This window comes from Myiozetetes cayanensis, unplaced genomic scaffold, assembly GCF_022539395.1.
Source record: "Myiozetetes cayanensis isolate MyiCay16 unplaced genomic scaffold, myiCay2020 scf24, whole genome shotgun sequence".
NCBI classification, from domain to species: domain Eukaryota; kingdom Metazoa; phylum Chordata; class Aves; order Passeriformes; family Tyrannidae; genus Myiozetetes; species Myiozetetes cayanensis.
In genome coordinates, this window is record NW_026087456.1 from 1,533,500 (window position 1) to 1,547,135 (window position 13,636).

Here is a 13,636-nt window from a genome sequence, read left to right on the forward strand (position 1 = left end):
TTCATTAGTTCTCTTGAATCTTTACACACCTGTTAATAGAACCTGTTAATAGAACTTCAAAGCTATTTTTTTGGTTCACGAAGAACTAACTGAAAGGATAAGAAGGGCTTACAGAGGTAGGGCTTAAACAGGAATTGTAAGGTAGGGGTTTTTTGTTTTAGTCTGTGGCTCCTGGAAAGGCAATGGAAGATTTTTTTTCCTCATCTGGGGATACTTAGGATGCACTTGTCTGTTTCAAAGGGCAGGTTGAGCACATGAGCAGATTGTATTTGATACCAGCTTCCATGCAGAAACTCTCAATATTGGAGGTCACACAGGTGTTTTCTAAAATACCATTCCATGAACCAAAGCCCATTAGCTTTTTGTCCATAGATGATGTTTATAAAAAGAAATAAGACCAAAACACCCTCAGTGCTGAACCATATGGATTTTTGTGCATGTACCGTTGGCATCAAGCTGCTTCTGATCTTTCATCTCCAGAACTTGTAGTCATTTTGACATGGAAAAGTTAGCTCTCAGTTAAGGAAAGAAGTTGCCAAAAGAAAATGTTTTCCTGTTTAATATAAAACTAGGTGAAATTCCCTACTGTTCTGCAAAACCTGATGTGATCACCACTAATCCCTCAGGCTCCCTCTGCTCTTCTGGTGATAAAAACCAGGAGTGATTTGGCTGCCTGCTGACTATTTTCTGTTTTATTTGCTGATTCAAGGGAGGGGTTGTATTATCACTGTTTTCCAAGTTAATTTTTGTTTTCCAGAGTTCTTCATGGAACAAGTCTCCTCTATGAGTAGTCTCTGCAACTCCTGAAAGCTTTCGGTATTGTGAAGAATTGAAGGGCTTTTGTTTAATGTAGGAATATTTCAAATCTGCCACAGAGGTCTAATATTGAGGAGATACATTTATACTGCTGAAAATGCATCTGCAAACGATGCTGTGTAAGTGATAAGATTTTTCAGCTTGTCATTACTTTGTTTATTTTGTATTAGCAACTTACTAACAAGAACAAACAGCATGTTTATGTGAGCTATGCTGATTATGTGACAAAAAGGGAGAGAATTTTTTCACTAGTTCTCAGTGTAACACTGGCATGGTGGTCTTTGTGAATGTTGGCAGATTAACAGTTGTTTCTATTAGAAATTAAGGTTTTACTTATAACTGTGATGATCACTGATATTTTTGACCAAAAATTGATTATTGGTGCAGATGTATAACTCATCAATACAAGAGGTACTGTATGGCACACTTTCATACCTTTTAAATGTCTTATAATTAGATAGCTTACACATCAAACTTCAGGGAAATATTTTGTGCTAGATTCAGCGGAAGAATTTCCATCAAGTGAGAGATCACTGAAGTGAAACAGGAAAGGATTTGGTCAATCATGTTTTACAAAGAGTACATACAAGTGGTCTTGAATACAAGTTTCATGTACAGAGGTGCTCCTTGTATAAGTGTTTCCAACCCGGAGCAGTTTTCATTTTCACAGAAAGGTAAATTTATATTATTAATCATCTTTTTTTTTTGTCAAATAATGTTCATGAGGGAAAAATGTGTTCAGAGGCAACATGGTTTTAAATTATTACTCTGTTTTATTAACTGGCAAAAAAAATGAGAACTGTGAATGATTTCATAACTTCTAACTAGCAAACTGTGTTCCAATTCTTTTCTCAAGCACTTTAATTCTTTTTTGAACCCTGTTCTTCATTCAGGCTATTGGAATACTTCCAGACATTGGTTACAGAGACAGAGATACCTAAAAAGGTAAAATAATCTACAGGGCAGACACTAAAATTCAATTTTACCATTTGATTCTTCTTCCCGTTCCACTTCTGTACTGTTTTAATCACCGCTTACCTTTCTTAGCATCAGTATCAGTCCTTGTTTTGACCTAAAGATGTGAATAAGTATTCTAACAGTTTCTTTCTCTTTTAAACTTTGTGTGGTTTTGCATTTACCAAAAGCTAAATTGTTTTGAAACCACCTTAATGGACTCAAGTATTAAGTCCAATTTATAAATATAACGTCCTGCAAAGACAATAGTTGTTCAAACTGGAATCTAATTTATTCACATAAATCGTGAAAATAACTAGCATTGAGAGGAACAAAGTAAATATTTTCTTTCAATTGTTGTTTTTCTTTCATATTTTTTTTTGTTATTTTTTAAAATTTGCTAGCAAATGATAGGGATATCTCTCCTTTTCATTTCAGTTTAGGTGACAATAAAGAGATCGTCCTCACTGATATTTCCTTTCCTTCAGGGTCACATTGTTCATAATTTTTATCTCCTAGCTGCTTCTCTTGACTTACACCAGGCAAGAAATGCTTTCTTCAGCTGCCATGTAAGCAGAGTTGCAAAAGCTGGGATGTGAGCACCTCATTAACTACACCAATGCACCATAATGTACCACTGTTAACATGCTAGTGTGCATTCAATTAATCTTTCTCCTCTCATGCTGACTAAAACCATTGTACAAAACAAACCTATGCCATAGTGACAAGAATCACACAGAGTTATACTTACAAATGTTTCCGTTATCAGGAATATAATGCAAATATTTTCAAAAGCATGAGGGGAGGAAAGGAGGATGGTTGGCCCATTCCTGGAAATATTTCATACAAATCAAATCTATTAATAATAATTTTATTGATTTTTCTTTCATTGCTTAAATACTACTCATTGAGTGTATATTAAGGAAGTCTAGTTCAATAATACTGTGTGAGAATTTTTCATAGGTATGCTCTGTGTTGTTGGATAGGATCAGCAGTCTGCTTTCTCTGATGAGCACCTTGCTGTTAATCTTGGCAGTGCTATTCCTGCATGAGCAGACATTTAATGGAACATGGAAGGGTTTCAGGAGGATGAGCCAGGTCATCTCATCCCTAGTGCCCAGCCTGTTTGTAGAAGGTGAAAGGTTTAAAATCCTCTTAGAGAAAAGAACTGAACTGTGATTTCCAAATGACTTCTAAATGCTTTAGCCGTAAAACTGTTTGATTAAAAGGGAAATGTTTATACATGTAACTGACAATCTTTGAACTAAAAATCACTTGTGCCTGTGCCAGGTGCAGCAAATTCCAGCTCTGAACCCTAGGTTTAAGAAGATATCTCTGTATAACTATCCTGAAAAGGAATTCAGTTTCAACAACCACCTGTACTGGTGTGTTAGGTTCAGCAACTTTGTGTTCGCTCCTGTTAATCCTCTTTTGAGGTGACCAACTCTCCTAATAAGTAAGAAACCTAAAGCAAAATTTAAAGATGTGAATGTGTTACAGGGGTCAGACACAGGTGAGAGATGTTGTTTTGGTAGTTCAGCCTCTCTTCTCTCTCTGATTATTAACACTTCCCTAATTTTAAGAAAATCTTTCACCAGACTGCAGTCATCTGATCAGTTTTCCTCTTGTTGCTTGAGGGCATAATAGTGGCCTATTAGATTATAATATGATTCACATTTTTATTTTCTTTTAATGATTTAATGCATCAAGAAATATATTAATTTATCCCTGACTATCAATATTCTTTTCATGAGAAAAATATAATTTCCAGTCTGGCTCCTATACTCTGTTCAGCTCAATACTGAACAAAAGTAGAAGAGAAGGATTGACACTTTGGGTTAAAAAGCCCTTTGTGGAAAAAATCTATACACTCTTTACATGATCTCTATAATTTTATGTATTTATTGACTTAAAAAATGCTATGTACAGTCCTAACAAATAAATTCTATCTGCAAGCCTTCTACAGAAATAGTCTTGTATTCTTTCCACTAGATGGTCCTTTCCTTTGTAGTAGATAAAAGCTTCCATTTTGACATTAGGGCTATAACTGTTAATGTTTAAGAAAAGGGGGAAGGGCAATACTTCCAGTTCCTAATTTGGCAATGGAAAATTTCAGCAGCCTGTGGCATGCCTCAGATCAAACTTCATGGTCACAATGATCATCTCCGAACGGCTTGTGAATCTATGGATGAATAATCTTCTCAAGGTCTGATTTACTATACCATTTTTTTCTGAAAAACAATTCCTAAAACATTGAATAAAATATGAACTTGTCTGATGCCAAATTTCTTGAAACCAGTCATTAAGATTTATTATTTCCATCATGAATAATGTCCATTATAAAAGAAGAAAAACATGACTGTAAGGCAAGCATATATTTTCTGTCATAGCACAGCAGTTTGTCTTCAATGACTGATGTTGTTTGCAGTTTGGGAAAGTAATAACAGAGAAACAGCAAGTAAGAATTGTATTTTTAGCAGAAACTCATTGTTCATCGCATACATTATTTTCATCCTTTGATAAAGTGAATGCCTATTACTGTCAATAGTGAGGACCAAAAGCCAGCTGACCTATAGTTGTAGCTTAATAAAACTACAAACATTATTGAAATGATCCTAATGCAAAAAGCATTTACAACAGGCCTCACCATAATGTACACATCGTGTCTTATGTTATGAAGAAACCATCCTTAATAAGACATAATTTTCTCCTTTCTTAATTGAGAAGCAGTTGGAAGGTGACTTAGAGACACCGTTTCACTTGTTTCTTAAAGTCTTTGAGAACACAGTGCTGGTCTTGGCTAATGAGTTAGCAACCTCCTGAGCTGGCAGCATCTCAGCTCCTCTGGAGGTAAGATGCCGATGGCTTTGCTTCTTCCTTCTCATCTGTTCTCATCCTGCTGTTGACTCTTTATACTGGGAGGAGCATATTCCATTCTATTCTTTCTCTTCCTCCTACTCTGTTTAGAGAAGCACAACTTCAGTAACTAACTAAATAACTAACTAGATATTTCCCTCATAGCTTAAATGTTTAAAGCCCAGCCTCATTTTCCACCCCTCAACCCCACATTGTTTGAGAAACTGAATTTCTGATTATTCTGGGAAACTGAGCAGCTTCTGCCTGCAGTCAACTAATAGTGGGCAACAGTCTCAACCTATTTTGTGACCTTGGAGGTTAGTCATCATCTGTTTGAGAAGAGAATGAAATTAAACATTTCCCTAGCCAAAAAAAGTTATTATTAAATTGACAGTAATTTTGTTTGTAGTATCCAATTGGAGGAATCTGTAGTGTGTCCTCATGCTCAGACTTAGCAGGGGTCCTGGGGAATTGTCTATGCGGTAGGTGGTGAAGGATAGTATAACACTACGAGAAGCTGTCTGAACAAGTCCCATACCATATTACAGAATTCCCAGTTATTTATTTCCAATCTTCTTTTTGGTCTTACCTGCTTCCTTTGTGTGCCATTGCAAGGCCAGACACTTTTGCATTCTCATCTCTTCAATTCCTTAGCGATCAACTGTGTTTGTCAGAGACCCACAGTGGTGCTGTCTGTGAGCAGTGGAAGGTAAGGGGAAAAGCTGAATGAGAAGACAGACAGGTACAATTCTTTGTGCTCTCTCAGCTTTCACCTTCTGCCCAGGTGAACCCAGGTACAACCCATGGCTGTTGCAGACCACAGGCTGTGCTCCCACGTGGTGCCTGTGATGGCCGACAGGAAGGATGTAGACAAAGGTCTTCAAAATTAACACGTGCATTTCCTCCGCAAACACAGCTTAGAAACCAAAAACTACTGAACTCGATTTGTTCTATGCAAAACATTCTGCAGCTGAAAACATCATTATAAGAAAAATCCCCAACACTAAGACTCAGGGGCAGAAAACATGAGGTTCAGTGTTAAGCCATATTTCCACTCTCTCGAATAATGTTGTATGCTATTATAATACGTATGTTTAAGCTGTTGAAACTTCTGTTAATTCTACCATGATTCTATATGGTTCTGTCTTTTTTTCCCACAGATGCCAACTCTTCATCAGTGGAAAAATCTGTCAAATTCTGTGTGAACGTATTTAAATAAGTGCCTAAAATAATTTCATCTAATACAATGAAAGTATGATAGAAAAAATTTTACACAACATACAACAGTATGTAGTTACAATATTTCGAAACCTGACCTGTATCATCCGTATATCTATAACAAGATTTAGATTTGCTTTTTCATTATAAAACAGTCTTTGAGAAACATTCCAAAACAAAAATCAAAGAGCACTTGAGAAGCAGAAGAAATAAATTTGTAATGAAGACTTAGTGTTCTATATAGATAGTGAATGAAACTCTAGGAACACGAGTATTTTTCACCGTAATTTTTCATAGTAAAGATGTCATTGTAATAAAAGTATGTTTTTAAATTAGTGACATTTGCAAATTGGTTTCAGATTTATGAGAAAGCTGTGCTGGTGGGAAATAATCCAAGAAAAAAAGCTCAAAAATGTTAATTACAAAGTACAATTCTTGCTGTGTCTTGAGCTACCAGAAATATCTGCTAATTGCTACCAGTCAGCTCCTTTCACTTCAAGCTGATCTAATTAATTTCAAAACCCCCTTGAATTTCAGAACCTGGAATTCTAGGTTTCAGAAAATTTATTTCCTCTTGAAGACTCTAATAAAACCTCACGTGTTATCAGAATCAAGTAGGTGCTTTCAGATAGATCCCATGCTATGTAGATCCAGGGCACGTTTTCCTTCCCATACCCTTCTTTCTTTATATAAATCACTTGTGAAATAAAACATACTTGATATAAACATTCAAAATAACGTTGCTTGTATTAGGAAATGTAAACTCTTCAAGATAATTTTAAAAGAATCTACTTTTTTTTTTTTGGTGTGGTTTTTTTTTGTGATATCTATTGATGTGCAAATTAGGTGATGTCCAAAGTAAGTGAATTGTTGCAGAAATTCTGCATACGTGTTACATGTTGCAGTCTGTGGTCCTTTTTCAGTATTTCAATTTCATTTATATTTTGTGTTTAGGAGTTACTCTGGAACAGGGTACAGAACAGTTCCCTCTCTCCATTTAATAAATTTAGAACCAGCATTTGGAGAAAAAGGTCTTGTTTAGAATTGTGTTTAACATTAGAAAATTCTGTCAGTTGCTTGAGAAGCCTATTTGGGCTAAGACTTCTAAAATACAACTGTATGTTAAACACAGATGAAGCTGATAATAGCCATTATATTACAAAAAGACCACCTAGCAAGTTAAGGCTTGCACAAGTATTCAGAATGTTATGCTTACACTTTTTGAAGCAGAATGGGACAATACATTCGCATAATTTCCTTGGCAATACTTCTATGCTTTCTCACTGCACTGAAATCAGATGTGTGCTGGGTGGTTTGTTTGTTTCCTACCTGCAGAAATTACAAATGTGATGAAGGTCTTCAGCTTTTTCCCAGCTTGCTTTCCTGTGTAAAGACAGACTTTGGATCTGCATTTAAATATGATTGAGAGACTGTTGGCTTTAGACATCTGACTAGTCAGAGAAGTGTTCAGTGAGTAACCACAAAGTGTGCTTCCCTTCAAGTATCTGGCCAGTGATCTCCCTTTTAGCCTGGAGCAGTAATTGTCTGTGCATTTTAACAGTTCATTTGCTTTCACTATGCTACTTGTTTCTTAGCACATTGGATTTTACGCTGTTTTGAAGAAAAACCCTTGTGATGGTTGAAATGAGCATTTGTATCAGATCTGGTGCAGTGGAAGAAATTCTGATACTGGCTGTGTACATTTCTGTACAGATAAGCAATATCTATGGATACCATCTCTAAAAGGATTTATTTGTATCTCTTCTCTTGCAGCAGTGATACATGAAGGTACGACACTTACTGTATAATAGTATTTTCCCAGGTTTTGTTTTTTCAAATACAAATACAGCCATAAAATAAATATTTTCTTTGAGCTCTCAGCACCAAATTAAAGAGAGTGATAAGTTTACATTGTTCACATCGTGGTGTCCAACTACTAGAAACGTTTCCCACGTGAATAAAGAAAAGAAAATAATTAAGCACACTGACTTCTTTGGCCCAAGAAATGACATGAGGATATGATAACATTCATAAGAGTACTACAAAATCATCCAGTCACCTTCTGCTGCAAAATGTCAGTCTGTACTACATTAGTAGAAGGGGTGAAGTGAAATATGTGCTGCAACCTCAAGGGGCAGCATAGCTGAGGATTATAAACATACTCCTATTCAGTTTAAATACAGTACAGTGAAATTAACCTTATTTCCAATGCTTTTTTTGCTATTGAAACTTGTTGGAATGAATTACTGTATTTCTCTCATTGCAGTGGAGAGGTCGTTTTTAATAGCAGAACCACTCTGGTCTGAAAAAAATTGAACTGCATTATAACATTGAAACAGGGAAAAAGTAAATAAAACAGAATCAAGACTGAAGTATATTTAATTTCCTTATTTTTAACAGGACTTTTCCTTCTGTCCACTTTTGTTCTTCTGACAAAAATAAATCTAGGGGTAAGTGGCTTTTCTTTTTTACCCTGTGTTATTGCAACATTACCAGCAAATTTGTCTTTGTAAACTCTTGTGTATCTTCTTTCCTTAAGTAAAATTGCCTATTATAATATTTGATTTCTGAAAAAAAAAATAGGGATAAAAAAAGGATAAGGGAAAATGATTGTCCCCTGTACAATTAGTCTGAATGTGTTCTTTTGTTATTGTTTGCTCTCTGAGGTATTTTCAAGGATTATAATGCTCTTTAGTAAAGAAGAACTTGACATACAGGGTTCTGCTTTCCCTCCTTCAGAGGTGTTAAGTTTAAGCAATATCTTTTATTGATTGCAAGCACAAGTGTCATACTACACTAAATTTATTTTTCTTCCTCTTTTAATTGAAAATATCTTGTACTCTATTCTCAGACATCTTATTTGGGCCTGCAATACAACCACATGCTGTTGTATAATACTGTTCAAGTTAACAGCAATCTGAAAGTGTACCAAAAAACATCGAGAAGTTATTTTCGTGTAGATGATAGCAGGTTGCAATGCTTATAGGGTGTGCTTGCTGTCTTGCACATGTATATAATGATGTGAGGAACAACTGCAATGGGTATCAACAAAAAACAACACACAATTTTGAAAACTGGATTTCATCCAAAGTATGCAGAGACTGGCTGCAGCTGAAAAGAGTGCTGTACCAGGTGCCTGCGTGCTAAAACTTTTATTTACTGTTTTAGCCCACAAATTAATTAACTTATACTGTGTAAGTTCAAAGTCTTTTTTAAAGTAAGCAGCAGCATTGCTGTTCAATAGGTTTTTTATTTCATTATTTTGGTGATTATTGAGCTTTTAGGAAGGTATTACTTCTTTCTTTTAAAAAAACCCACTCACCTTTGTCTTACCTCCAAGGCATTCTTTAGATGACTGCTGGATGACAGAAGGTCACCGTATGTCCTGTCATATCTGTAACATGTGCCTAAATGTTACCAGTGCCACCTTTGCCTTTCATGACAACTTGGAAAGAAGAGTTGATAAAAGGTAAGTGATGTGTGTGGAAAAATTAAAGTCTTATGGCCATGGAGTCTGAGCTTCTGGATTACAGGGATATTAGACATTCCAGAAGTTTAAGGAATTTTTAGACATTTTTTTAGTTATTTAAATCACTGTGAGCATAATACAGTATAATTCGACTTCTGGTTTTCTTTAGCTGATAGCAGAAAAATATCTGTATTACTCTTTTCATACACAGCTAATGTATTTCTCTGTTGTGTCCCACTGTGTTTTTGTTATGTTAATTTTCATGTCCTTTACATACTTTCCTAGTTGAACTTTTAATGTGGACTTGAAACACAGGGTAAATCTTTAACTCTCTGACTCTCCTAGTGGTCTTTTTTTAGCTTAATTTTATTTTATTTTTTATTCCTTGATCAGGTTCAAAAAATTAATAAAGAGTAATTAAGATCACAAGAATAACTGGGACCACAAATCAGGAGAGTGATTGTTGGTCTAAGCTCAAGTAAGGTAAACATTTAGCATATGTTTATCATGAGTATCTGCATTTAAAACACAATAAAGCAACTAAAATCTTTGTGTTTACAGTGAGGATAAGAACCAAGATGAAAGGAATTTTAGCTGCCAATAATTAGATCTGCAACTGTAAAAAAAAAATTTTAAAAATCTCAGTGTTTAGCTTTATACAAGCTACATCATATCCTACAAACTGTTAAGTAATAAGGTACATAAGGTGATTAAATTTTGTTTCAGATATAAACTGATTAAATATGTCATTGACATAATGCCTGTTACTTGAAATCTATATGGAAAATAATTAGGCTCTTTTAACCAGTGCTACAAGACTAAACCCTAAGACATTTATTCCCACTCTCTAGTTTTCTGTCATCTATGCATTTTGATATGGCATGAGAAGTTGCCAAAATAACAGATTTGAGATTATCAATTAATCTCCAGTAACAGTACAATAAATGTCAAACGTCATGAACGGATAGCCTACATCCAAACAGAATGCAATTAATTTTACCCAGGGAACTAAATGTTGTATCACAAATTCTATGAGCAAAAGCATTCAACTATGAAGTAACAGAAAACCCTTAAATAAAGAAAATAAAAGCATTTTGTAATCAGTAGCATTCTTTACAAAACCATTCTTCCCCACACCTTAGTCCCTATTCCTAAGGGAAATCAACAAATTACTTTCAAAAGTTGACTCTGGAGTCATAAATCTAAAACAGATTAACAAATTGCAAATCACAGGTTCAGCAGATGTATTAGTTTTCTGGCATACAATAAATTTCTTCATACCTAACATCTAAGTAAGACATCAGTGTTCTAAAATCAATATTTAGCTTTCTCTCTCTGTCCAAGAGGGTTAATGACTTAATCATCTCCCTCTCTCCTAACAGTTTTTTTAATTCTTCTGGTTCAGATTGCAATTTTACCTCAAATTGTTTAATTGGCTTATATAGTAAATTAACTCCCAATGAAAAGTTCTGATGTCTCCTGTTTCTGTTCTGCATTTGTGTTAGTCTTTCTGAAAGAAAAATAGGAAGCAGTAGAATCAAGAATGTAGATGCTTCAGCGACTTCAAATGACAGTTATAAATAATTTTCATTTTAATTCTAATACAAAGCCAATATCTACTTGCTAGAAACTGTGCTAACTTAAATTTCAGAAATGTTGCATATCAGAAAGTTGCTCTGCTTAAAGCACAAGATTTGGAATTAGGTAAATTAGATAAATACAATGATGAAGACACTGTAAAAACAACAATTTTGTGCAAAATTTCTGTACTGTCTTCACATTTCTGTGTCAATATTGAGTACAAAGTTTCTCCTTACAAGCACATTTGAAATTATATTCAGGGTGTTCTGCTCAAATTAAATTTTCACTGGTAAAATATTGTAATTCATCCTAATTTCTTTAGTGACTATTTTTATTCTTGGTTAAAATGCTTGTCATGAATTTCTGTAGGCAAAATTGCCATATTAGCACCTTATACTGTAAAATCCAGTATAATTACTGTGGCAATGCTTTTACTAGTTTTGTGAATTGTCTGGAGCTGGCAAAGCTTAATGAGGCATTCTTGGTGTGATAGATGGATTAGTGTGAACATTAATTTGTGTTAATCCACCTTACATGAGAGAAGTATGAGCATAAAAAAATGTAAGTAGGAATTACCTATTTCAAAGTGTAGCATCACTGCTAAATACTCATCCTTAGGGATCTGTTTTATGAGTTGTGGAGGTATCTAACCACGTGACTGCTTTATCAGAAAGGAATTATACACTTCAAGATTTCGTCTTACCGTTCTTTTCTGAAAAAGTTAATTTCATACTTTCAGAAAAAGAAATACTTTTAACTTTTCAACATTGCAATCTGTCTCATAGAATTCTTTAAAGCTTTTGGTTTTGTTTTTGTTGTGCGCAAATCTAATATATGTTAAGAGTTTTCAAATATTGAATCATCAGTTTCACTGGAATCCCTGCAAAGAGATTAGAATAAACTAAGTTGTGCTACCACCTTCCAAAGCTGCAAAGTAAATGCTTTACTTTAACAGGCAGTATCACTAGGATTTAGGAAATTAAAATTAATTATTAACATGCCCATCTCAAGGAGATAAATATACTTAGAAGCACCTGACCAGGTCTGGAGCTTCTGTTCCCTTCTCTGAATGAAATATATTTGCAATTATTAAAACTGAGGTGCTTTTAAAAATTACATCAGTTTAACTGTAGAATTTGCACACTGATCTTAGTTTTATATCTATTTCAATAGCTTACTATTGACTGATATATACATGAAGAACATTGTATTGAGAGGCTGTTATATACATCTGTTAATTCTTAAATGGAAAGGTCTATTAGTCTTTAAAAAAAACACAACAGAATTTTTTCAAAACAAATAAATTCAGTTGAATAGCACTTGCAGATTTTGGTATTTTTGAAAGAGAGACAAGTTTGCTCAGGAGGTATGTGGAAACTTCAAACATTTTCCCACCCACAGCAGTAATTCATAGGTTAAAGTGGGATTTCAGAGACATGGATTTTTCAAGACCGATGTTATCCACTGTACAGTATCATAGACTCTCAGTATCTGGGGAAGGGAAAGCAAAAACTAGCAAATATAAGAAAAACTAGCAGATGAAAGCTGACAAAGGGAAGTACTAAACTAAATCTGCAATGACAGTAAGATTTGTCCAATTACTAAATAGAGAAAAAGGAAACATTTTATAAAATGTTTGAGATTAAATTATTCTCCTAAGGAAATGCTGATGAATTGATTATCAATCAGAGAGGGCTCAAGGAGAACTTTTTTTTTCCTTTTCATTAATTTGACCAAAAAAACCCACAAGTTTAAATTCCTGTGGTGGAGAAGTAAACAAACTATTTGCCTTAAAGTACTATGAGTTAAAAAACCGAAGACATTTAAAACAAAAAGACATTTAAAACAAAAACTGTTTTGAAAGGTCTACATAGCTGTTGTGAAAGCCAAATGCACATGTATAGAGAGAGATTGCTGTAAAGATCTGAGTAAGGCAGATGAAGCTAATATTGTAAATGGCATCCCTTTTACAATCCTGTTTGTTTAGTATTGCCTTTGGAAGGAGAGGCTCCAGTTTCACTTAGAAATGTAACGAGAATCTGATAGAAATATGATAGGAAAAGCTTATACTGATACCATTTCATCTGTTGTTTTGAAGTCTACCCACAGATACATTTTCTGAGGTATATCCCTACTTTTGTGCATAATCCAACATATGGGACTGCTGGTTGTAGAATTCAGATGGTAGTCTGGTGTAGTTGAGCACATGGAGGGGATGACAAAATTTAGCTAGAGAAGCAACAAATTACCCAGGTAACAAAAGAATGTATAGCATCATTTAGTAGCTATTTTCTTCTTTGGAGTCACAATGTGTAGCAGTCTTTTAAGGGATATGGATGAACAGAAATTTTTCACTTTAGCTTAGCTAGCAAAGTTGATGCGTATGAAAGAGTAACACAGTTTATCATTAACAACATAATTCTATTTCCAGCAATGAATAAAAAGCCTGGTATGGAAAAGAATGACAGTTCTCTCAGTGAGTGTGGAATCCAGCATCAGTTGTCTTGCTATGATAACCCAAGACAAATGCTTACACAGACGATTTGTTTAATTGACCAAGTCAGAGAGCAGTCAGCTTTGAAGAAAAATCATCTTGTAAAGTTTATTATGCCCAGTTTGAAATAATAAACCAAATTAACCTTTGGACTGAGGAAGAGTGAGCACCGTTGATAGCTGCTAGTCTGAAGGGATGTGGGCATAGTCTGCCCAGCAATCTGCCAGAAAAAGACAGGAAAGTGTTTG

The 13,636-nt window shown here is 34.7% G+C and overlaps 1 long non-coding RNA gene across 1 annotated transcript in view; it reads left to right on the forward strand.

Moving 5' to 3' along the window:
* LOC126642713 (uncharacterized) overlaps positions 1-13,636 on the forward strand; it is a 38,928-nt gene that overhangs the window by 5,833 nt on the left and 19,459 nt on the right. The window contains exons 2-3 of the long non-coding RNA XR_007629510.1: positions 8,245-8,294; positions 9,185-9,313. This is a non-coding gene — a long non-coding RNA (uncharacterized LOC126642713). The remainder of the gene's footprint in view (positions 1-8,244; positions 8,295-9,184; positions 9,314-13,636) is intronic.